At 50.4% G+C, this 26,405-nt stretch overlaps 1 long non-coding RNA gene across 1 annotated transcript; it reads right to left on the reverse strand.

Moving 5' to 3' along the window:
- Positions 1-2,832: 2,832 nt before the first annotated feature.
- On the reverse strand, positions 2,833-21,185 carry LOC309829306. Its single transcript, XR_014297401.1, has 4 exons — positions 20,976-21,185; positions 16,558-16,637; positions 3,454-3,648; positions 2,833-3,053 (listed from the first exon to the last, which is right to left on the reverse strand). It is a non-coding gene; the product is annotated as an uncharacterized lncRNA (long non-coding RNA).
- Between the last annotated feature and the right edge of the window lie 5,220 nt (positions 21,186-26,405).

Here is a 26,405-nt window from a genome sequence, read left to right on the forward strand (position 1 = left end):
AGCACGGGCTCTAGGCACACGGGCTTCAGTAGTTGCAGCACGCGGGCTCAGTAGTTGTGGCTTGCGGGCTCTAGAGTGCAGGCTCAGTAGTTGTGGCTTACGGGCTTAGTTGCTCCGCTGCATGTGGGATCTTCCCAGACCAGGGCTTGAACCCATGTCCCCTGCATTGGCAGGTGGATTCCTAACCACTGCGCCACCAGGGAAGCCCATCCTAAAAGAATGGAACCTACAATTCCATACACAGTGAAACTAGCATTCAAGTGAGACAGCAAAATAAAGGTGTCTTCACAACCTGAAAACACCCATACACTAAGTCTCAAAGAGGACTGAAAGACATTCCCAAGCAAAATGAGACGCGAACCCAAGAGAAAGACCTGGACGCCAACAAAGAAACTAGCTTAGACTGCTCAAAGAAAGTCAAATAACAACTTGAGAGAAAATCCCGCATGAGCTCAACATGGCATATGGCAAGGGGAAGGAGGAGCAGGAAGGAAAGGCGCACGGAAGTTCTTGTGTAGCTAGAGGATTTTAGAATCGATAGAAAAAAAGTCTGAAATACCCAAGTTTCCATGAGAAAAATGGAAACAGAATTTACAGATTTCAAAACAGCTGGGAGAAAACTGAAATGAAGAAAAATTGACAGTGCCAACAAAAAGCAGAAAAGAGAGAAAGAAAAATACATGATAAATGAAGAACACAGCATGAGGTGACAGTAAATTCAAACGTTTGAGTAATCAGAGACATGATGGAATTAAAAATTCATCTATTAAAAGCAGAGACTCGGGCTTCCTTGGTGACGCAGTGGTTGAGAGTCCGCCTGCCGATGCAGGGGACGTGGGTTCGTGCCCCGGTCCGGGAAGATCCCACATGCCGCGGAGCGGCTGGGCCCGTGAGCCATGGCCACTGAGCCTGTGCGTCCTGAGCCTGTGCTCTGCAACAGGAGAGGCCACAACAGTGAGAGGCCCACGTACCACCAAAAAAAAAAAAAAAAAAGACAGAGACTCTCTAATTAGAATGTAAATACTGTTAAATACGAGAAACACACCTAAAACTGTGGATGGAAAGTATGTGTCATACAACTTATGTTCCTCAGAAGACCATAAAGAGAATGAAGAACCAAAAGCTAGGAAGTATTTGCAACACATACACCTTGCAAATGATTAGTATCCAGGATATATAAAGAACCCTTCCAAATCCATTGGAAAAAGACAAACACGCCAAAAGAATGATGGACAAATCCTGTAATCAGTCTCCTTGCAGAGAAGAACATGGAAAGGGCCAATAACCTCACTAGCAGTTTTGGAAATGCAAACTAAAACCACACTGAATGAGCACAACCATTAAAGTTGGACACATACCCTGCTAGCCAGAGCATCAGGTGGTACAATTATCTTGTAAACAATATGGCATTCTCCAAAGAAATCGGGTGTGTGCATCAGTTAGCTGTTGCTGCATAACAAACCACCCCCCAAACTTTGTAGCTCGAAACCACAATAATCGCTTCTTTCACTCATGGATCTGCTATTTGGGGAAGATTCAGCAGCACAGCTGGTCTACTCCACGCTGCAACCGCTGGGGCATCTCCACTGGGGGCTGGACAGGCCACATCCAAGACGGTGCACCCATGTGGCTGGCAAGCTGGTTCAGGCTGTGGGCTAAGGGCCTGGGGGACGTCCTCGAGGGAGGGTGGCCAGGTTCCAAGAGCAAGAGAACCAGGTGGGCCCAGTATGACTTTTTATATCACAGCCTCAGACATCATGTAGCATCACTTGTGCACAAACCTGTCCAGATTCAGTAGCTAGGGGGACAACACCCCCTAGTTCCTGTGGAAAGAAGTGTCAGAGTCACATTTTAAGAGGAGCACGTGGCAGGGAGAAGTGACTGTGGCCGTTTGGGAAAATGCAAGCTGCCTCAATGTGCACACCTGTTCCCAGCTCTAGGGCTAAGTCAACATACATTCCTAGGTACATCCTCTGCCTACTGCATGCCAGAGAGACCTGCACTGACCCATCAGACCTGTCAACATTCAAAGCAGCGCTGTCTTTAATAGCAAAACCACTGCGGGGGAACCCTTAAGTGTATGTGGACAATAAAATGAATTAAGCGAGATACGTCTACACAATGGACTAGCACGCAGCGATAGAAATGAATGAATTGCACCACTTGGATCCACGTGGCTGAATCTCAGACGCGTGATGCTGAACAGGAGAAATATAATGTCATAATGATAATACAAAGTGTGATTCCGTTTGCACTCAGCAGAGAGAGCTCGGAGTGCATAAGTGTGTGCACACGCAAACACACACCTGTATCTTTTCCGATATCTATAAACAAGCCTTGAGCTCATACTGATAGCTTCAGTTCTAACATGACAGATCTCATTCTGTCCTTCCCCCTTTCTATGTTTATAACTCAACAGGGAGAAGCCTCTATGCTTTCACCTGGTAGCTCCAGCCCGATTGTCTGTCGGGCTATAGCAGCCAGACAGTTGGCCCCAGACGCGTCAAGCAACGCGGCCCTCAGTTAGATGCATCAGCCCAGAGCTCAGCTCTGGGGACGTCCCTGCCGCCTCTGGCTCCGTAGCCCTCCCAACCCCACCCCCACCCCATTATATCTGCAGCGGAAAGCTTGGGCCCGACAAAGGCAAGGACACAGGTATTGGTGCTTTTTCGTACGTTTCTATTTTCTGGCAGAAGTAAGATAAAATCCTTCTTCTTTCTTCTGTCTCTAACCTTACATTTAGTAGACTGTGCTTTTGCAAACAAATGAAACTTTTTTTTTTTTGCAGTTCTGTTATTTATTTATTTATTTATTTTTGGCTGTGTTGGGTCTTCGTTTCTGTGCGAGGGCTTTCTCTTGTTGCGGCAAGTGGGGGCCACTCATCATTGTGGTGCCTCTCACTATCGCGGCTTCTCTTGTTGCGGAGCACAGGCTCCAGACACGCAGGCTCAGTAATTGGGGCTCACGGGCCTAGTTGCTCCACGGCAGGTGGGATCTTCCCAGACCAGGGCTCAAACCCGTGTCCCCCGCATTGGCAGGCAGATTGTCAACCACTGCGCCACCAGGGAAGCCCAAATGAAACATTTTTTAAATGGTACTTTCTTACTTCGGAATTCAGGAAAAATCGTTTTTACTGACTATTCAATTTTAATAGAAACCTAGTTATTTGCATAGGTTCAATAGAAATCAGTCCTCTTTTTTACCAGTATATAATTAGACAAAATGATTGTGCCGCTGCGGCCTTAAGCGGGTGTCATATTTGAGAGCACGTCTCCTGTGATTCAGGGTGACACACCCACCTTCGGAACAAGGATCGTAACCTCTGCGTTGACCCGGTGCCCACAGACCCACACCAGTGCCCGAACGACGTTGTATCAGGTCTCAGCTTCACAAGTAGTCAGGCAGACAGGAACTGTAGCAGACACCTAGGTCCTTGTGAAAAGAGAAACTCACCTACACGCACAGGTGCTGCAGGCAAGAGCAACGTGAACCTCAGACATGCTAGCGGCTCAGCCGTACATTCCTCATGGTGACGTCTCCAGACAGAAGTGGATTTTGCGGCCTTGGTCCTTGGGAAACCCCACGTGGCTTAGTTGTACCGGCCCAACAAGGAGGCTCAGACGTGCTAATTGCCACTTCTTTCAGCACCTGTGTGGATGAATCGGGTCCAAACACAGTAAGACCAGCTTTCCGTGAAGAACAACCTTCGTCCCAAGGTGTGTCTGTGTGGGGGGACTCATAAAAATTTTCCAAAACGTGAATGGGTAAGAGGATGGCGGTGGGTCCTTTCGGTGGGAGGCTGAGTGTGGTCCAGCAGACCCACCACGGGCACTTTTTGATTCTCTAGGGTGTGCCTCTGTTTTACTGCCTACTTACTATTATGATTTTTAATAACACGGTAAGGGTAGATTTTAACTTGTAGAAAATGGAAGGCTAGGCAATGTGATTCTTGTCTGATAGCAGTGCAAATGAACTTTGCCCAGCGGTAAGTGACAAAAATTATCTCTGTAGAAAAGATTAGTTGGAAGAGGTTGCAGTTTTACGGCCCTGTAGAACATTAACCAGCTTTTAATCTACATTGGTGAACTTACTCAAGCAAGCTTTTCTTCAGCCACTACAAATCCTTCCCTCTCCCCAGTGTTTTCAACCAGCCTCACCATTACACTGGTTTCCTTGTTAATGATTTCAATAAACCTTGGACACATCCTCACTTTAGAGCCATAGAGCCATATTTTTAACTTTTGAAAATCATGCTTTGGCAGCTCCTGCATCTCGCTGCCTCCTCAGCATCTCCGCTGTGATGGCTGACGGACATCCCAAACTTAACATGCCTGATGCTCAGCTCTTGGCCCCCATCCCCGAACTGCCCCCCTGTTGTCTTCCCCATCTGTTACGGGTTGAATTGTGTCCCCCCCAAAAAAAGACAGGTTGGCATCCTAATCCCCGGTGCCTGTGAACGTGACCCTACTTGGAAATAGAGTCCCTGCAGGTGAGCAGGTTAAGAACTCACTGGGGTGGGCCCTGACCCAATGGCTGGTGTCCCTATAAGTAGAGGGAACTTCGGACACAGGCTCCAGGGAGAAGGCCATGTGACAAACAGAGGCAGAGGCTGGAGGGACGCAGCTGCCAGCCCAGGAACGCCAAGAGTGACAGCCACCAGAGCCAGAAGAGGCAGGAAGGATGCTCCCCGACAGGCTTCAGGGAGAGGCAGCCCTGCCGACACCTTGATCTCAGACATCCAGCCCCCAGGACTGGGAGACAACGCGCCTCTGGGGTTGAAGCCGCCAGGTCTGTGGCGCTTTGTCACGGCTCCCAGGGTACTAATCCACCTTCTCAGCTAATGGTGATGCCATGCTTCCTGAGTGAGAGGCAGTCCTACTGTTCACATCTGATCCATCGGCAAAGCCTGATAGCTCCCCCTTCAAAACATGTCCAGAACCAGTCCTCTGTCACCACCTCCTGTTACTACCCCAGGGCCAATCACTGTCATCCCTCACCTAGATTATCTAGGTGTCCAGACTGGTCTGTCTGCTTCCCCCTGGCATCTCTGTAGCTTTTCTCTGCAGAGCAACCCACGTGATACTATCACTCCTGTGCTTGGAATCTCCCAATGGCTCCCCATCTCTCTCAGAATAAAAGCCAAAGTCCTCAACTCAATAACCCAAAAATAACCAAATTAAAGAATGGGCAAAGGACTTGAATAAACACTTCTCCAAAGAAGACATACAGATGGCCAATAAGCACGGGGAAAGGTGCCCGACATTATCAGCCATCGTGGAAATGCAAATCAAAACCACAGTGAGGTATCACCTCACACCCTCTAGGATGCCTACAATCAGAAAGTCAGGGGAATTCCCTGGCGGCCCAGTGGTTAGGACTCCAATGCTGGGGTGTGGGTTCGATCCCTGGTCAGGGAACTAGGATCTTGCAAGGCAAGTGGTGCAGCCAAAAAAAGTCAGATAATAACAAGTATTGGTGAGCATGTAGAGAAACTGGAACTTTCTAGCATTGCTGGTGAGAATGAAAAATGGTATAGCTGCCTCAGAAAACAGTTGAACAGTCCCTCAAAATGCAAACCACGTGACCCAGCAATTCCACTCCTAGATATGTGCCCAAGAGAAAGGAAAACACACGTCCACACAGAACTTGTACATGAACATTCATAGCAGTATTGCTCATAATAGCCAAGAGGTGAAAACAAACCAAACGTCCATCGACTGATCAATGGATAAATAAAATGTGGTCTATTCATAAATGGAATATTATTTGGCAATAAAAAGAAATGAAGTACTGAAATGTGCTACCACAGGGATGAATCTTGAAAAACGTCCTGCCAAGTGAAGGAGACAAAGGTCACATATCATATGATGCCATTTATATGAAATGCCCAAAGCAGGAAAATCCATGGAGACAGAAAGCAGGTTAGTGGTTGCCAGGGCCTGGGGCAGCGGGAGGGAACGGGGAGTGACTGCAAGTGGGTGTGGGGTTTCTTGGGGGATGAGGAAAATGTTCTAAAATTGACTGTGGTAAGAGTTGCACAACCCTGTGCATATACTAAAAACTATTGAATTTTAGTTTTTGTTTGTTTGTTTTTTTGGCCACACCACATGGCTTGTGGCATCTTAGTTCCTTGACCAGGGATTGAACCCAGGCCACAGCAGGGAAAGCGCTGAGTCCTAGAAACTGGACCGCCAGGGTCCCTTGAATTGTACATTTTAAATGAGTGTACTGTAGGGTATGTGAATTATATCTCATTAAACCTGTTTTTAAAATACATTGAATAAATAATTACATAAATTAAAAAATTAAAAATAACACCAGAGAGTAGATAAGGTAGACTCATCTCTTCCTGCTCCTCCAATTAAATATAACTTTAAAAACAGGGAAATAATACAAGAGACCAATCATAGACCTCTGGTAGGAAGAGAAAGGTAGGCTGGCTGAAGACCTCGGATTGAGGAAAAACACTGCAGCCCGGAGTCTCCCATCCCCCCACCCCCCAGGAGTATAAGGCTGCCCAGGTCCAGCAACTCCTGGCCAGCCAGTGGCTGAAAGCAGCCCAGGCCCAGTGTCTCCCCACCCTCCCACCCAGCAGCTAGGAGAAGTCCATCTATCCTCCCATGGGGAAGTCAACGGAGATGGAGCAGGAACCCTGGAGGTACCAGGTCTCAGAAGCACCTCCATCCCATGGGTGCAGCCTCTCCCACTCCCCACCCACTGGCTCTAGGCAGCCTGGAGAATCTCTGTTCCCACAGGCAGCACCAGCTGAATTAAGTGGAAGCTCCAGTGGCACAGATGAACAGAACATACCAGAACAGAAATGCAAGGGCTCTGAAAACTAAATTATCATTGGAACCACAACCCACAAAAGGAGGCCAGGATGTGCTGCACCTGAACACAAGCAGGATGACTGCCTGCTAAGATAGAATGTTTCAATAGGACTCAGAGGCTCCCAACATAACTTCCAAACTGTTTAGATTACAATTTGGAAACCACTTGTCAAACCAAGAATTTAAATGAGAGGAAAAACCATCAACAGATGCCAACGGTGAGATGAATCAGATCCTGGAATCATCTGACAGAGATTGTAAAGCAGCCACCACAAAAATGTCTCAACAACCAGTTACAAATTATCTTGAAACAGCAGAAAACTAGAAAATCTTAGTGCATAGAAACAAGTCATTAAAAAAACAAATGGAAATTATAGAACTGAAAAATACACCAACATTTAAAACTCAATGAATGGGCTCAATAACACAGTGAACATGACAGAAGAAAGAGTCCATGAACTAGAGGACAGAAGAGCAGAAATTACCCAATCCGAACAACCAAAAGAAAGTAGACTGAAGGGAACAAATAAACAAACAAACAAAGCTTCAGGGACCTGTGGGAGTATTAAAAAAAATAAAATAAATCTAACGTTTGTGGAATTGGATCCCAGAAGGAGAGGAGTAAGAGCAGCAGGCTGAAAAAAATATTTGAAGAACTTATGGCAGAAACTTCCCAAATTTATAGAATAGATAACCAACAAGGACCTACTGTAGAGCACAGGGAACTGTACTCAATATTCTGTAATAACCTATAATGGAAAAGAATCTGAAAATATATATATATATATGTATGTACAACTGAATCACTTTGCTAACACAACATTGAAAATCAACTATACTTCAATTTAAAAAAAACTTTCCAAATTTAGCAAAAGACATAAACCTACACATTCAAGAAATTGAGTGAACCCCAAATTAGATAAATCCAAAGAAATCTATACCACACACATGATTAAACTTCTAAAACCCAGTGACCAAAAAAAAAAAAAAAAAAAAACCTCTTGAAAGCAGACAGAGAGAAATAACACATTGCCTATAAGGGAAAAACAATTGGAATAACATTGGATTTTTTATCAGAAACCACAGAGGCCAGGAGGAAGTGGCACATTTTTCAAAGCTGAAAGGAAAGGACTGTCAACCATGAATTGTATATCTAGTGAAAATATGCTTCAAGTATGAAGGGGAGGGAATTCCCTGGTGGTCAAGTGGTTAGGGCTCTGTGCTTTCACTGCTGAGGGCACAGGTTCAATCCCTGGTCCAGGAACTGGGATCCCACAAGCCACATGGCACGGCCAAAAGAAAAAAAAAAAAAAAAATGAAGGGGAAATGAAAACATCCACAGACAAAGAAAACTAAAAGAATTTGTCACTAGCAGAGCTGCCCTTAAAGAGTGGCTAAAGGAAGTCCTTCAAACAGAAAAGAAATGATAACAGAAGGCTCAGAGCTTCAGAAAGGAAAGAAAAACAATGGAATGGGTAAGATAGAGGTAAATATAATAATTACCCTTCTCATCACCAGTTTCTTATGTATGTTGGGTGACTGAAGTAAAACTTGTAACACTGTCTGATGTGGTGTTAAATGTATGTGTAAGAAATATTTCAGACAGTTATATTTTGTAAATGGGGATGGTAAAGTGAGTTAAATGGAAGCAAGGTTTCTACACGTCACTCAAAGTGCTAAAATTATATCAATAGACTCTGATACCTTAGGTATGTACAGTGTAATACCCAGAGAGTCATTGGGAACACTATACAAAATGTTATACTCAAAAACACTATAAAAAATCCAAATGGAATTCTAAACAATGTTCAGTATCCCACAAGAAGGCAAGAAAAGAGAAAGAAAGGAATGATTAAGAGAGGAAACAAACAGAAAACAAATAATAAAAGGGCAGACTTGAGCCCTTACATATCAAAATTGTAAACGTAAGTGCTCTAAATACACTGAACAAAACACACAGATTGTTAGAACGAATTAATAAAAAATCACAACCCAGCTATGTGCCGTCCACAGATGGCAAACATAATGACACACGTAGGGTAAAAATGAAGGAATGAAGCAATATTTATAATTCAAATATTAGCCAAAAATGTAGGAGTGGCCATAGTGTATTATTTTTTACATATTATTATACACATTATGTATTATTTATTATACATTAAAATCAGATAAAGTAGATTACAAAGCAAAGAAAATTACTAGGAACAAAGAGGAACATTACATAATGATAAAAGGATCAATCCAGTTGGAAGACATAATGATCTTAGTTATTTGTGCACCAAACAACAGAGTTAAAAATATATAAGGCAAAAAATGATAGAGCTGAAAGAAGAAATAGACAAATCTAAAATTACAGTTAGGGATTTCCACATCCCACTCTCAGCAACTGATAGAACTTCTAGACGGAAAGTCAACAAAGATCTGGAAGAACACGACACCATCATCGAGCAACAGGATCTAAATGACATTTACAGAACATTCCACCAAACAACAGGAGAATGAACATCGTTTTCAAGCACGCATGGAGACCGTATCCTGGGTCATAGAACAAACTTCAACAAATTTAAAAGGATTGAAATCATATAGAACATGTTCTCTGATCATAATAGAATCAAACTAGAAGTCAATAGCAGAATACCACAGGAAAATATCCAAATACTTAGAAAAAAAACTAAATAAACTTCTACATAATCCATGGGTCAAAGAGCATTGTTCAAGGAGATTTTAAAAATATTGAACTGAATAAAACAGAAATACACTATATAAAAATTTCTGGGACACAACTAAAACAGTGCTGAGAGGGAAATCTGTGGCACTAAATACATACTTGAGGAATGAGGGAAAGTCTCAAATCAATAATCTGAGCTTCCACCTAAGAACCTACGCTTGCACACACCAAAAAGAGCAAAATAAGCGTAAAGCAAGCAGAAGGAAGAAGATAACTAAATAAGAGTGGAAATCAGGACTTCCCTGGTGGTGCAGTGGATAGGACTCCATGCTCCCAATGCAGGGGGCCTGGATTCGATTCCTGGTCCGGGAACTAGATACCACACGCGTGCCGCAACTAGGAGTTCACATGCTGCAACTAAGGAGCCCACGTGCTGCAACCGAGACCTGGCGCAACCTAATTAATTAATTAATTAATTTTTTTAAAAAAAGTAGAAATCAATGGAATTGAAAACTGAAAAACGAGAGAAAAATTTTTTTTTAAAAAGCTGGTTCTTTGAAAATATCAATAAAATTGTCAAATCTCAATCAAGACTGACAGAGAAGTAAAAAAAAGGGAAGACAAATTACCAATATCAAGAATGAAATAGGAAGGACTTCCCTGGTGGTCCAGCGTTTAAAACTCCACGCTCCCAACGCAGGGGGCGTGGGTTCGATCCCTGGTCGGGGAACTAAGATCCCACGTGCCACACAGCGTGGCCAAAAAAAAAAAAAAGGTATGAAACAGGAGATATCACTCCAGACCCTACAGATGTACAGTAACAAGAGAGATGTGACGGTTAATTTTATGTGTCAACTTGGCTGGGCCACAGGGCCCAGATATTTGGTGAAACATTATTCTGGAGGTTACTGTGAGGGTGTTTTTGGATGAGATTTAAATTCAGATCAGTAGATTCTGAGTAAAGCAGATGGGCCCCATAATGTAGGTGGGCCTCATCCAATCAGTAGAAGACCTGACTAGAACAAAAGGCCGCCCCATGCAAGAGGGACTTCTTCAGGACGCCGACTGCCTTCTGATTTCATCTGCAACATCAGCTTTTCCTGGTTCTATGGTGGACTACCTTTGGACTTGAACTTTAACTCCTTCTTCAGTCTCCAGCCTCCCTCATCAGATGTTGGGCTCACCAAGCCTCTGCAATCTCATGAGCCAGTTGCTTAAAATAAATAAATACACACACACACACACACACACACACACACACATCCTATCGGTTCTGTTTCTCTGGAGAACCCTCATACAAAGAAGAAGAAAAAAAGAAAGACAAATTAACAATATTAGGAAGAAAATAGGGGATGTCACTATGCGCCCTCATGCAGTAAAAAGATAATAAGCGAATACTATGAACAACTCTACAGACATCAATTTGACAACTGAGATGAAATGAACTAATCTCTTAAAAAACACGAACCACCACTATTCACCCAAAATAAAGGATAATTTAAAGAGCCATGTAACTATTAATGAAGTTGAATTCATAATTTAAAGCTCAGAAAAGAAAAGAAATCTCCAGGCCCAGACGGTTTCAGTGGAGACTTTTCCCAAATGTTTAAACAAGAATTAACACCAATGCTACACAGTCCCTTCCAGAAAACAGAAAAAAAGGGAACACTTCCAAATTCATTTTATGAAGCTAGTATTATCCTGATGCCAAAACCAAATGAAGACAGTATCAAAAATGAAAACTACAGACCAAAGTCCCTCATGAGTATAGACACAAAAATCCTCAACAAAATACTAGCAAATATAATTCAGCAATGTGTGAAAAAAAACTATGCACCATGACCAAGTGGGGTTTATTCCAAGGCTGCAAAGATGGTTCAATATTCAAAAATAAATTAATGTGATCCATCATGTTAACAGTCTAAAGTAGAAAAATTACACAATAGCAATCAAATATATTTGATTGATAAGAAAAGGCAATCCAGGGCTTCCCTGGTGGCGCAGCGGTTGGGAGTCCGCCTGCCGATGCAGGGGACGCAGGTTCGTGCCCCAGTCCGGGAGGATCCCACATGCCGCGGAGCGGCTGGGCCCGTGAGCCATGGCCGCTGAGCCTGCGCGTCCGGAGCCTGTGCTCCGCAACGGGAGAGGCCACAACAGTGAGAGGCCCGCGTACCATAAAATAAATAAAAATTAAATAAATAAATAAACTGTAGCTAACATATTTCATGGTGAAAGACTGAATGGTTTTCTCCTAAGATCAGGAATAAGTACGTATGTTGCTCTCACTACTTTTAATCAATCACAATCATGCTGGAAGTATCATCCAGTGCAACATGACAAGAAAAGGAAAAAAATGCGTTATCTCTGAAATGAAGAAATAAAACCACCTCTATTTTATTTGCAGATGACATGATTATCTACATAGAATATCCCAAGGAATCTACCAATAAAACTCCTAGAAATAATAAGTGAGTTCAGGCAGGTCTCAGAAGACAATATAAACATTTTTAAAGAATCACTTGGGGACTTCTGTGGTGGCACAGTGGTTGGGAGTCTGTCTGCCAATGCAGGGCACCCAGGTTTGAGCCCTGATCCCAGAAGATCCCACATGCTTCAGAGCAACTAGGTCCATGCACCACAACTACTGAGCCTGCACCCTAAAACCCATGTGTCACACTGCTGAGCCCGCATGCCACAACTACTGAAGCCCGTGTGCCTAGAGCCCGTGCTCTGCAACAAGAGAAGCCACCGCAACGAGAAGCCCGTGCACCACAACGAAGAGTAGCCCCCGCTCGCCGCAACTAGAGAAAAGCCCAGGCGCAGCAACGAAGACCCAACACAGCCCAAAATAAATAAATAAATATTTTCAAAAAATCATTTGTATTTTTACATACTAGCAATGAACACAAGGACACTGCAATTAAAAATATAAGGCCATTAACAGTGTTTCAAAATAAAATTAAAAGGCTGAAAATGATAAAATCCTGATTTGAAAAATCACAGATCTAAATAAATGGAGAGACATACCACTCTCATGGTTAGCAGACTAACACTAGTGAAAATGTCAGTTCTCTCCAAACTGATAAGACAAGTTAACACAATTCCTATCAAAATCCTAGCAAGGTTTTTTGTAGATACAGACAAGATTATCCTCAGATGTACATGGACTGGCAAAGGAGCTATAATAGCCCAAAATTTCTTGAAAAGAAGAAAAAAGTGGGGGGACTCAGTCTAACCAATTTCAAGACTTATTATCGCTATGGTAATCAAGACGGTGGTATTGGCAGAGGGATAGACACACAGATCAATAGAACAAAATAGAAAACCCAGAAATAGACCCACATAAATGTGTCCAACGATTTCTGACAAACGGGTAAAAGCATGTCACTGAAGGAAGGATAGCCTTTGCAACAAACTGTGCTGGAGCAATTCGACATGCATAGGCAGGGAGGAAGAGGGGCCGGGGTGGGAAGGAGAGGAGGGGAGGAAGAGGGGAAGGAAACCCAAGCGTTTCACAACTTATACAAAACTCAAAATGGATCATGAACTTTAATGTAAAGTTATAAAACATTTAGGGAAAAATGTAGGAGAAAATCTTTGGGATCTCGGGCCAGGCAAAAAGTTCTTAACTTGACACCAAAGGCAAAAGACGTAAATGAAAATATTGGTAAAGTAGATCTCACAGAAATTTAACACTTGCTCTGTGAAAACCCTGTAGGAGGAAAAGACAATCTGCAGACTGAGAAAAAATATTTGCAAGCTGCCTACCTGACAAAGGACTAGGATAGAGAATGCATAAAAAGTCTAAAACCTCAGCAGTAAAAAAATAAGTAATCCAACTTTAAAAATCAGCAAGAGATATGAAGAGACATTTCAAGGGAGAACATATACAGATGTCAGTTAAGCATATGCAGGGATTCCCTGGCGGTCCAGTGGTTAGGACGCCACACTGCCACTGCATGGGGCACGGGTTCAGTCCCTGGTCGGGGAACTAAGATCCCGCATGTCGCATTAGCCTCTAAAACACGATGAGATATCACACCTATTACAATGACAAAGCAAAAAGTTATGACACAAGTGATGCTGGCAAGGATGTAGAGAAACGGGATCACTGATACATGCTAGTAGGGATGTGAAAAGGTAGAGCTTGCAGTTTCCTCAGGAAGTAAACATGCAACTACCATATGACCCAGTTGTTGCCCTCTGGGCACCTATCCCAGAGAAACGAAGACTTCTGTTCTCACCAAAACCTGTGCACAAATGTTCATAGAATCTTTATTTGTACTAGACCAAAACTGGAATCAACCCAGATGTCCTCCAGCAGGGGATGGCTGAACCAACGGTGGTCCATCCACACCACGGAACACTACTCAACGGCTTGAACAAAGGGTGATCCATCCACATCACAGCACACTACAGAGCATCGCAAAGGGACGGGTACTGACACTCACACGACGCGGATGAGTCTCCGGGGAATTATGCTGAGCAAAGTAGCCAATCCCAAAAGGTTACTTACTATCTGATTCCATCTATGGAACACTAAAATGACACAGTTTTAGGAAGGGAGGACACGTTAGTGGTTGCCAGGGATTAGTGACAAGGCCAGGCAGGAGGGAGGTGGGTGTGGTTATAAAAGGACAAAATAACAATCCTTGTTGGAACTCTTCAGTATCCTGATTGAGATTTCACAAACCAACCTGGCTGATAAAATTGTACAGAATTTAATACACACACACACATACAAGTAAAACTAGGGAAACTGGAATAATATCAGTGGATTGTATCAGCACCACTCTCCTGGGTGTTAGCTGCCACTGGGGAAACCTGGCTAAGGTGTCCAAGGGTTCCTTTGTACTATTTGTGAGAATTGCATGTGAACCTCTAATTATCTCTGTAAAATTTTCAATTAAAAAAAATCCTAGGGCTCCCCTGGTGGCACAGTGGTTAAGGGTCCGCCTGCCGATGCAGGGGACGCGGGTTCGTGCCCCGGTCCGGGGAGATCCCACATGCCAAGGAGCGGCTGGGCCCGTGAGCCATGGCCGCTGAGCCTGCGCATCTGGAGCCTGTGCTCCGCAACGGGAGAGGCCACAACAGTGAGAGGCCCGCGTACCGAAAAAAAAAAAAAAATCCTATTGCTAGTAATGTTTTCTGAAGAAATAACCAACAGGCAAAGAGCATAAGAGCATCGTGCTCCTCTGAGAACTGTTGATGCCGGGGTACAGGGCACAGCTGGCATCCTCCCGCAGAGTCGTGTGCTCGCCGTTAAAAATTACCCCATGCGTGGCCATAATCAGTGTGTCTACGTGTAAGGAGCTATTTTGTTAAGCGAAAACAGTAGCCTCAAAAAGAGCGTATAGTAAAATCTTTTTTTTTTTTTAATCAACAGCCTTGTATATAAAACCTGGGCAAGATATAGTCTAGTTGTTTTCAAAGTTATCTTGTCGGGGGTATGATCATAGTTAGTTCTCCAGTTTGCTTTATTTTGGTGTTGGCGGGACTGTTAATAGGGGACAGCATTCCTATTATGATTAGGCTTGATAGATGAAATACAGTATACCTGGTTACTTTTTTTTTTTTTTTTTTTTTGGCTGCGTTGGGTCTTTGTTGCTGCGTGCGGGCTTTCTCTAGTTGCGGCGAGCGGGAGCTACTCTTTGTTGCCGTGCGCGGGCTTCTCATTGTGGTGGCTTCTCTTGTTGTGGAGCACAGGCTCTAGGTGCGCGGGTTCAGTAGTTGTGGCTTGCGGGCTCTAGAGCGCAGGCTCAGTAGTTGTGGCGCACGGGCTTAGTTGCTCCGTGGCATGTGGGATCTTCCCGGAGCAGGGCTTGGACCCGTGTACCCTGCCTGCATTGGCAGGTGGATTCTCAACCACTGAGCCACCAGGGAAGTCCCCTGGTTACATTTTTAAATCAAGACAAACAACAGTTTTTTAGTATGAGGATGTCCCAGGCAATACTTGCACTTCTATCTGCTAATTCTGCCACTCCTAGTTACGATCATAAACTCTGAGTCATTTCCATCTTGGAAAATAAAACACAACTAGCCATCACGGACTGGTGGCCTCCATGCCTGACGTCTGGGGGCCAGGGTGTGAGGCTGCCTGAACCCTCTGCCCCAGTCAGGGCCTGCTCCCACCTGGGCATCCCCTTCCCAAGCCCTGAGTCCCATGTGCTCTCCCCAAGGACGCCTCCTGGGATTCCCTCGGCTCTCTCCAGCAGCCTCTCTTCCACGAGGTCATCCTGTCTCCATCTCTTGCCCTCCCTGGACCCCAGGGCCCTTGGTCCTCAAGTCCTTCAAGCCCCTCCTTGATCTGGCCCCTTCCTACCCAGCTCACCGCCCCACCATTCACACGGATGTCTTCCCTGCCCCAGGGCCTTTGCACCTGAGCACTCTGCACGCGCCCTCCAGCACCCCATCCCAGCCACACTGCCCCTCTTTCCCCACTGGTGGCACTTCTGCTGTTATGTTTCCCTGCCGCCTCCCCTCAAAAAGGTAAGTGAAGCTCTGTTCCCACGCACTCCTGTCCCACCGGGGGTCATCACCACTTGCTAGGCATCCCACCTGCAACTTCTCTCCACATCAGTGCCTTACTGAACCCTGCCACTTTCTCCCTAACGCCCTCTGGAGTGCCTCCTGCAGGGACTATGGTCCGCACCTCACTGCCACCCCAGTCCTTCAAGTCCCCTCCTCTGCACCCCAGGAAGGGGCCAAACTCCAGCTGAGCACCCCGGGATCTGTCCCACCGCCACTCCCGCGTCCTCACCTTCTGAGCCGGCTGGGTGGTTCCACCCTTGAGCCCCGACCTGGGCGGGCTCTCCCCATCCTCTGAGAGGGGGCACCGGTCTGGAGGAGCAGGACACGTGGCAGATGCGGCTCTCCCCCCCCACCTCTCACTGTCCTCCTCTGCCCCATCCAGAGGTGGTGGCACTACCATCATTCCCACTTCTCAGGTGGGGGAGCGGGGCCCCCAGAGATCCTGGCTGCAGGGTCGACCGGGGGCCCGGTGGGGGGCCCGTCACGCCATCAGTAAGGGCTCGGGGTCACTGTTCCTTGCATACCTACCCTGCGCCGGGGGGCCCTGGATCGCCTGTTTCCGGTCTTCACTCCCCAAGCTGGCAGCGCCATGACATCAACAGCACCTCCTGCGTGGAGACAAGGACCATCTGGTGCCGCCGTGAGGTCCCAGGACCGGAGGAGTTAAGTGCAGGCCCTGCAGCTCCTTAGCCCCAAGGGAGGAAGGCCACGCCCGGCCCTGCGCTCCCTCCGCCCCAGAGAAAAGCCACCGGGACACGTCACACGTCTACTGCAAGGGCTGGAGCTCTCCTGCCTCCCACAGCACAGCACGAAGTGATGATGAAACCAGCTCAACAGTGGAAGCCGCAGAGGCACTTCCTCTCTGCTGGGCCTGGGGGCCTGGAGCCCCACTCTAGGCCCCGCCCACCCCAGGAGGCCGGAGGGGTGCTGAGGTGATACCTGGATGCAGGGGTACCTGCGTGGGGATGGCACGGAGCCTGGCCCCCTCCCCGGCTCTCCGGCTGGCTTACTGGGGTGTGGAGCCTGGAGCAGGGTGGGAGCGAGGCCATGGGAAGGCAGGTGGGCCGGTGGGCGGGCAGGAGTGAGTCTGTGGCCTTGGGGTCCTCCCTCCCATCCCCTCAGTCCCTCCCGTAGCCCGGACCCAAGCCTAGGGGGGCTCACTCTGCCCCCATCCCTCTTCCACCCCGCCCCCCCCACTCCAACCTTGCAGCCCTCCAAACCCTGAGGGCATCATCCCAACTGGACTGGGCAGCCACAGAGCACCCAGGGAAAACTTCTCCTCCCCAACCCAGGCTGCCCAAGGCCCCCTCGGGCTCCAACACCCCCGCACCCTTCCTTCCAACCTGCCAATGCCCCAGCTCCTGGGAGGCCTAGGGTGGGCGCAGGGTGGGGAGGGCAAGCCTGGCCTTGAAGGGCCCGCCCCCAGGTGAGGAGCTGGGGTCAGTGTTGCAGAATGACTCAGGGGTTCCGTTCAGAAGAGCCTTGTGGAGGGCCCCCCAGGGGACCCCGCTGATGCCTGCGTGGCACGGGTGGTCCTTGCAGGGGTTCCCAAGCCCCTGCCCACCTGGACCCAGAGTCACACCCGAGACCGTGGACGAACTCGCGAGCTCACCCGTGGCTGGGGCTGTTCTGTTCCCGCTGCCCCGATTCCACACCAACTTCAGGGAGACGCCTCAGAACCTCCCCCTGGGGCCCCAGCACGGCGCCCCAGACCTTGTATGAACCAGCTCCACCCCTGCCAGCTCTGTGACCTCGGGGAAGCCCTCACCCCCCTCCAGCTCAGGGTCCTCTTCCCCGACGTGAGCAATGACACTGCCTTCTGTGTGGGGTGGGGGGTCCCACGGACAACGGGGACAACGTGGTAGGTGCTTGGCACCCTGGAGCCCCCTCCTGCAGCCTGATGGCTTCCCTTCCACCTGGACCCACCTGGGCTCTTCCCCACGTGGCCTGCTGGCAGAGCTGTCCCCCTCCTGCACACACAGACACACAGACACACACACAGACACACACAGACACACACACACACACACACACACACACACATTCTTGCTGCCCTGAGGGAAAGGCAGGGACGTGTGCTGAGGACAACAGAGGTGGACCCCTTTCACAGTCCCGGAACCACAAAGCCCTGCACTCCAGGAGGAGGTCCATGGACTCTGAGTTCTCAGCTGCAGGGCTGCCCACTGCACCCGCAGCAGGAGACAGGCAGGTGTCCACCCCCAAACCACGGCGCTCCACGGTGCAGCTGCCCTCACTTCAGGCCTGGCCCTCAGGACCCTAGATGCGGTCACCAGGGCCAGGGGGCCCAGCTGCTTCCACATGTGACACCATCAACCTCACGGCCCCCAAGCTGGGCTTGCAATCTCAATTCACATTTGAGAAACTTGCCCAAGGTCACGTGACGGGAAGCTGAGCATGAGGTGAACCCCCTCCAAGGACCACAGTGCGGCCCACACGGACAGAGAGCCATCAGGGCCACTGAGGGTGCTGCAGGTCAGTCCTCTGCCTCGGTGGCCTCAGTGACCTCAGAGCAGGTGGTCGGTCACTCTTTATTCCCCATGTTGCCTGAGCGTAGACTACACATCGCGCCCAGTACCAGGCAGGGCACAAACCCCTCCCTCTTTCCCGGGGCTCCAAGTCTGTGCTCAAACTCGGATAAAATCCAGGAGGTCACACTTTTGTTCAGTTTAAATTAAAAATAAGATCCAGCATCTTGGGCACACAGAAAGTGCTCATCGAGGATTTGATACATGAATGCCCCGCAGCTGCTGACAAGGCCACACGTTGTCCTGACTCACTGAAACAGTCCAGTTTATGTTGGTGCCAGTCTCATGAGCGTAGCGCCCCATTTCATGCCCACGGTGCCCCATTTGGGCATTAAGTTATATGGCCACCCTGGGTTCAGAACAAAAATCCTTCCTAGGTGAGGTCAGAGCAGGCCACACCTGACCGAACTGCAGGATGTGAAAGGTACATGTGGCTGAAGGACAGAGGGTGGGCCTGGTGAGTCCCTCGGGGAAGAGCTGTCGCCATTCTGCCAGGAGAATCTTTTATGTCCACATCAGATCAGTGCCGGGCAATGGTGGGGACTCAACCAACCCATCCCGCCAAGACTCAGGGGGTGTTCCCTCTTCTCAGCGCTGGGCATCGTACATCGCACAGGAAGAGAAGGCCCTGCTCTCCTGGAGCGTTCATTCTACTCAGGGAGGCTGACCATGAACAAGTCAACGTCAGAGAAGAATGAGGCTGGGTGGGGCACTGCTTTACAGGGAAAGAGCAGGGAGAGCCCCCCGTCCCAGGACAGTGACGTGTGGGCAAAGATCTGAAGAGGTAAGGGGTGAGATGGGCAGACATCTGGGGAGGAGCATTCCAGCGGGGACACAGCCAGTGCAAAGTCCCTGAGGTGGGACCCAGAAGAGGACGGTGTGGCTGGAGCAGAGTCAACGAGGGCCGGGCAGTGCCAGGGCAGTAGGAGTCAGGCAGTGTGGGCCTGGCCACCATGGCTGTAAGAACTCTGGCTTTGACTCTGAGACAGGGACCCCCATGAGAGAGTCAGTGGAGGAATGACCAGCGGGGGAACCAGGTAAGAGGCTGCTCGTTCATCTAGCGCAGGAGTTGGCAACTTTTTCTGTAAAGGGCTGGATAGCAAATATTGCTAGCTTTGCCAGTCATAGGGCCTCTACTGCAGCTTTTGCCTGCATGGCAAAAGCAGCTGCAGGTGGCCCGTGAATGGGTGGGCACGCCCGTGTTCCAGGAAACCTCGAGCGAGCACACCGACATTTGCATTTCACAGAATTTTCATGTCATGAAATATTATTATTTTTTCCCCCAGCCATTAAAGACTGAGAAGACATTCTTAGTCCGGAGTCTGAACCAAAACAGGTGGCGGCAGGATTTGGACGGTGACCATAGTCTGCTTCCCCCTGAGCTCTACAACAAACACCCACCACTGCCCTGGGCCAGGCAGCGCCAGCAGGCAGCGCCAGCAGTGAGAACAAAAGAGCAAAACCCTGCTGCCGCTGAGATTTGTAATAAATAAGTGAATTAGAGAGGGTGTGAGAGGTCCTAAGTTCTCCCCTGCCTGGCTCAGGCACAGAGGTCAGGTCCCTGAGGCTGGAGTACAACCAATGGCCAAGGAGGTAGCCAGAGTTGGGAGCGGGTGGTGGTCGCGGAGGCCGCGGGAGGGTGGCGAGGGGAGCCGAGCCACGGAGGAGAGGGAGTCATGGAGGCCGCGGGAGGGTGGCGAGGCGAGCCACGTGGGGGGGGGGGGTGTCATGGAGGCCGCGGGAGGGTGGCGAGGCGAGCCACATGGGGGGGGTCACGGAGGCCGCGGGAGGGTGGCGAGGGGAGAAGGGCCCCTTACACGCCCGACTCACCCCTCTGAACTAGTCCAATAATTGTTGAAAGACTTCCTAATCATTACATTAAGACTTAGGAAATGAACATATTTGTCTCGTTTTCATTCAAAATAAGCTGTAGTCTAAAACAGGGTGACAAACGAGAGGCCTCTGGGCCAAAATCACTCTGCAGAATTTATTTGGTCTGCGCATAAATTTGTATTAGGAAACTATACGTGAAATGTCCGGATCTTACAAATACCGAAAGCGAGCCCGAGTTCCGTGTGTTCAGCACCTGCTGCGCTGGGCCTCTCCCGAGCGGCTGCTCGGAAGCCCCAGCCCGCCGGCCCGAGGCCCCTCCGGCGCCGGCCACTTCAGAGGAAGGGGCTCTGTTCCCCCGGCCCCCACAGGGGTTAAGTTTTAATCCCTGTTCTCCGGCGAACGAGGCCGCGCATGGCAGCACCTTATCGCCTTAGACTTAAGGGCTTAAGTGCACCCAGCACGTCGCGCAGAGCCCTTCGGAGCCCCTCTGCGGGAAGGACGCGCGGCGCTGTTCCGGGGTAAGCCGAGCTCAGGGCTCCCGCACAGGTGGGCTCCCCGCCCTCTCACCTCCCGAGGCTCCGCGGCCGGCCGCTCTGGGGGTCGCGCCCCGCGCACCTGCCGGCACCTGCGCGCACCTGCAGGCAGAACCGGGCGCCCGTCACGCCGCAGCCCTCGGCGCCCCGGCACGTATGCGTCCGGTCCGCCGCCAACGGCCGAGCTACCAGCAACACCGCAGCAACCCAACCCGCCGACGACTCCAAACCCGCAGCCGCCCAGCTGGCCCGACCCGGGGGCGGGGCCCGGCGCACTGGAACTGCGCCTGCGCGGTCGGCCCGCACGGGCCGGGGGATGGGATTGCGCCTGCGTGGTTGACCCGCACCGGCCAGGGGGCGGGACTGCGCCTGCGCAGTCAGCAGCACGTCGGCCCCTCGAGCGGCGGGACTGCGCCTGCCCCGTCAGCACCGCCTCGGCCCCTGGAGCGGCCGGACCGGCCGGGCACCAGGGAGGGACGGGCATATGGGCACTGCGCCTGCGCGCGCTGGTCCCGCCCCCTTCCCCGCCCCGCGCCGCGCGGGGCCCTGGGAGGGGTGCAGCGTCCGGCAGCGTCGCGGGCGGGCGGGCGGTGGTGGTGGCGGCGGCGGCGGCGGCGGGAGGGGCGCGGGGGCAGACAAAGCCGCGGCTAATGAATGGGAGTGAGTCCGCCTGCGCGGCCGTCGTCCGCAGCCGGGCGGGAGCCGCCCCACGCCCGGCGCCCGCGGTGAGTGCGCGGCCGGCGCCGACTCTGCCTCAGCCGCGAGCTCGCGACCCGGGCCCGGCCGTCCTGGCGCGTCGTCGGGCCGGGGCCGGGGTCGCGGGGGTCGGGGCCGGGAGTCCGGCTGGGGGCCGGAGGTCGCGGGGGTCGGGGAGCCGGGCCGGGGCCGCGGCCGCGGCCGCGGCCGGGGTCGCCGCGATGTCGCCTGAGACGGGCCGGGGGTTGAGGGGCGGGGGCGCGGCCTCCCGTCGCCGGGACCCCGCCCGGGCCGCTCGACTCGACCACAGTGCCCGAGCGCCGGGCCCGCGCCCCCGGCCCGGCTGACAGCTGGCGCGCGGTGGGCCCGCGGACGGTCGCACCCGGGGCGCGTGTTCCGGGCTGCAGGGTTTGGTGGAGGAAACACCTGAAGTGGTGGAAAGTTGGTGCGGACACCCGGCCCGGCCGCAGCCGCGGGGATGGGATAGACGGGGCACGGGCCCAGGGACTCGGGAGAACGCAGAAGTGCCCGGCCGGTGTGAACTTTACGCGCTGACCACGCGGGCGCCTGTGCGCGCGGGGCGGGACCGGGCGCCGCAGTCGTGGGGGAAGCCCGGTGCTGGGGTGGGGGGCGCCGGACGGCGGCCGGGCAGCTCCGCGCAGCAGCAGACAGGTGCTCTTTGGGCGTCTTTCCTGAAGTCCTTTGCCCTCCGCCACTACAGCGAATCGCGTTACAAGTTACGTTTTTAGGATTTTCCTCTAGATACAGTATTTTATTTTCAATGCACTTCCAGGAAGAGGCACCCAGGGGCCTTATTTACGTATGTCTTAGGAAGCAGATGAGACCTTCCTTATTACTACATGCTTCTGATGCTTTTTAGTTATTGTACGTGTTTCTGGGTAGGACCATTCAAGTTTAAGTAGTGAAAATATGAATCAAATTGCAAAGCATAATTTCAAGTGTTTTTTCCAATTGCGGTTGTTTTTCTAGACCGAAGTAAAGGTGGAGTCATTTGTGTATCTTGTGTTTTTTCTGTGACCCACACCATCCCTGTTACTTAAGAGAATTGCCAGCCCTCTTGACTCTCCTTGTATTTTGGGTGAATTTCAGTAGACAAATACATGCACCTCTCTGGAAGCAAGTCCCTGCCAAGCTGAGCCGTCAGGAGAAACTTCTGTTGGCATTCTCATGTTCCTAAAAAAGGGAAGTTCTTTGCTTTGAAGTTAACTCTGATCAGATCAGTCCATAGGTTTTTTTTTTTCTTCCAGCTTTAAGATCAAGTCCATAGTTTTGAAAAAGCCACTTTAGATTTTCATGAGACGAGTGTGATCACGCACCAGTATGATAATGGCGCAACCTTGTGACTTTTTATATTAATTTTTGAGGTTTTCTCTATATCATGGTGATAAAATTAGGAGACGATGAAGGATTTAGTTGGAGTTTTTAGAAAGTGCTCTGAATAAGCCAAAGTTCAATTATGAATTAATTTCCATACAAAGTTATCTTGTGAGAGGAAACCGTGTACTCAGGGTTTTCCAATGGGCTGTCCGTGCAGGGATGCACACTTCCTGTAATCCTTAAACAGATCATATCTGCTCATCATGATTTACATTTTCTCAGGAAAAGATCTAGAAATCTTAAGAGAGAGTCTGTGACTCTTCAAGAAGGTAATCTCCTATCTTGGAAGAAAGCTCAGACTTGCGTTCACGTCACAGGTGTTTGCTTGACACCCCTTCCTCCTCCACTGTTCTGGCTAATTCCTGATGGTTTTGGACATGAAAACTCTGCCCTGTTTTTCAGTGTCACCGCACAGAGGAGGAGGTTTGTGAGTAACTCAAGCTGTGCAGAGAATGCTCCTAACGCATTGGGAAGGGTTTTAAGTGAATTTTTAGGGTCACCGATTGAATTCTGTGTTTGCGCAAAGGAGCCGGTGCGGAATTTACGTAGCAAAGGAAACGTGTGTACCTGTATTTCAGATCCCTGTCTGGCGAGGAGTTTGGAGCGTGGCCAGCACCGGGCAGTGGAGCTGTTGCGGCATGAAGAGCGGTGACGGCGGTCAGTGCTGTCCTTCCCTCTGTGTGTGTGTTTCTCTTTGCCTGGCTTCCGCTCCTTCATCATCTGAACTCTGGTCTGATCTCCTCCTTCAGTGTGAGGTCTGCCTGGCGAGGGGAGGGGGGCAGGTGAGCGACTCTGGGGCACAGTGAGGAGCCTCTGATGGTTGGTTGGGGGCCCCCGTGACTCTCCCTCACCAGCATTGTGTTTCCTTCTGAGCTTCTCTGCACAAGGCTTGCGACTGAGAGACAGCGACTGTTATTCTTCTAGTTACTGTTTGATATTTAAGGTGCTGTTTACATCTCAGTACTTGACATAAGCTGTAGGAACCATCGTCCGTATGTACGTTTTGTGTTGGATGAATTTAGCTGCATCAAAAGGCACAGTTTGCCTCTAGCCCCGACCGTCCTGCAGCCTCTCGGTCAGGCCTCCCTTCAGTGTCTGGGTGACAGCGGATTTCTTGTCAGTCACCTTCCAGGTGCTCAGCCCTTTCCACAGCCCTGTCTCTCCTGCCCTTCTCCCTCACCCTACTTGTCATTGCCTGACTTTGCATCATTCTGGAATAGTTCACATCACTTCCTAGCTAATTGTTTGATGTGTGCTTTTGGTAGTTCAAATCCTGGAAGGCGTTGTTAGGAATAAAATAAAGTCTTTTCTTCTCACGCCCCCTATTTCTGAGGTAGAGGGGACCAGGAGAGACAGAGGTGCCGGACTCTGCATGAGGTTTTCTCACCTCTCTACTCTGCACCTGGCGCTGTCCTACCTGCTGGGGGCAACGGTGGTTTTTACAAGAAGGCCCTGCCATTGGAGAACTTAACGTAGTGATGGTGGGATGGACTCCAACCAGAGAAGGGAGCTCCAGGAAGAGCACAGGCAGGCGAGGGCGGGGGTGATGGCAGTGTGAGAAGCGTGCTCCAGGAAGACCTCTTTTAGGGGGAGAGGACCTCTGAGCCCCGCTCTGCAGGGTCTGGGGGTGATGGAGTGGAGGCCCTGAGTAAGAAGCAGCAGGGCCTCCACTGCTGTGGGAGAGGTTGGCCCCTCCGTTTGAGCCCATGTCCTGTCGTAAAGCCCCCTTCCCAGCCTTGATCAGGTGCCCGCTCTGCTTGGTTTCTGCTCGCATTCAGGTGAAGGCCTTCCAACCGCCGGGCCCCGCCCTTTCCCCCCGCAAAGTCTGTGTCGTAGAAACCACTGATGCTGGGCTGGGCTGGGGTGTCCCCCGCTGACCCGCCGAGTGCTCTGTGTGATGGCTCTTTGGTCTGTGTGGCCTGCGCCCCGCCCCCACAGATGTAAACCAAGGGACTGCGTTTTCATCCAAGGCCACGGCTAACTGAGCCTTACCTTGTGGCTCTCGTGCCACAGAGGCAGCAGCGGAGGGAGCTGTGTGCTGTTTGGTGAGAGCTCCGGTTACTCTGCCGCAGGCCATGTGCCCCATCTTGGAAGTAAAAGGACTCCAAACACTCTTCCAGCAGCTTCCAGCCACGGCAGCAATTTCAAACCTGTCACTGGTGGGACTGCCCTGTACGCCGGGGAAAAGGTGCTGGTATTGGGTAAAGGGACCCTCAAAAAGACAGAGCGGAACAACCCAGATAGCCCTGGTCTGTGACCCAGAACGTTTCAGGGGTAGAACAGGGACCAGCCGCCCCGAACGGAGTCTGTTTGCCTCCTCTGGAATGTGCTTTGTTTCCAGGGTGGCCTTATCAGGTTTTCTGGCCATATCTCGTGGAAGTGGCTCCGGTTCTAGGTCTCTGAGTTCGCCTCTCTGCGGTGGGCTCTGGCTCTGGCTCTGGTCTGGGTCCTCCGCCTCAGCTCGGCCAGGCCTGGGGGCTGGCTTCTCCATGTGAGTGGGTGCTGGTACTTCTGCATGGGAGGCAGTTGACGCTGTTGCCACCCCTGGAATATGTGAGTCATGGCTCTCCACCCTCAGAAGGTGCTACAGTTACTCTCAGACGTGGACCAGATCTTAATTTATAGCCTTGGTGGGAAGACTACCTCGTCCAAGGGTGAGCCAGGCAGGGGTGCCGGCGGCGGCCCTGATGCCCTCGGTGTACTTGCAGCTCTTGGGGAGCACGTGGACTTTGAGCTGAAAGCAGATACACTTCTGTGTTTTAAAGGCTGTGCTGTGGCGAGTTGGAAGAACAGTCCGTGGCGCCCTCCGACCTGCCCCAAGATGGAGCACATGTCACGACACTGCCATGGCACTGCCGTGGCTGCCACCTCCGCCTGTCTGGTGCTTCCAGACCCTCTCTAAGGAGATTGCAGATGTCACAGCACTTCACCTCTAAGTGTCCTGTCCTTCTAAGGGAGGCAAAGGGAGGAACCCCCTGGCGGTCCCGGGCTTAGGTCTCGGCCCTTCAGCACTTGCATTGCCGTGGCCTGGGTTCAGCGCCTGGTCAGGGAACTAAGCTCCCGCGTGCCGCAGAGTGCGGCCCCCCAAGAAAGGAAGGGAAGAGGCAGAGGGATGTTCTCTGTCGCCAGCAGTCCAGCTGTGAAGGAGATGCACGATATCCCTCATCGCAGTCAGCGGCCAAGCCGCAGTCCGATTTCCCTGCTTGTGTTTATTAGCTTGTTCGTTCCAAACCAGAATCTAGTCCAGGTCACTGCACTCAGTCTGTCTCTTTAGACTTTTTTTTTCTGGAACGATAACCCGCCCCCATGTTTTTCCGTGACACTGACTTTTTGAAGAGACTAGGCCAGCTGTCTCGCGAATGTCCCATGT

The sequence above is a fragment of the Grampus griseus genome (assembly GCF_964374135.1).
Source record: "Grampus griseus genome assembly, chromosome: 11".
NCBI classification, from domain to species: Eukaryota; Metazoa; Chordata; class Mammalia; order Artiodactyla; family Delphinidae; genus Grampus; species Grampus griseus.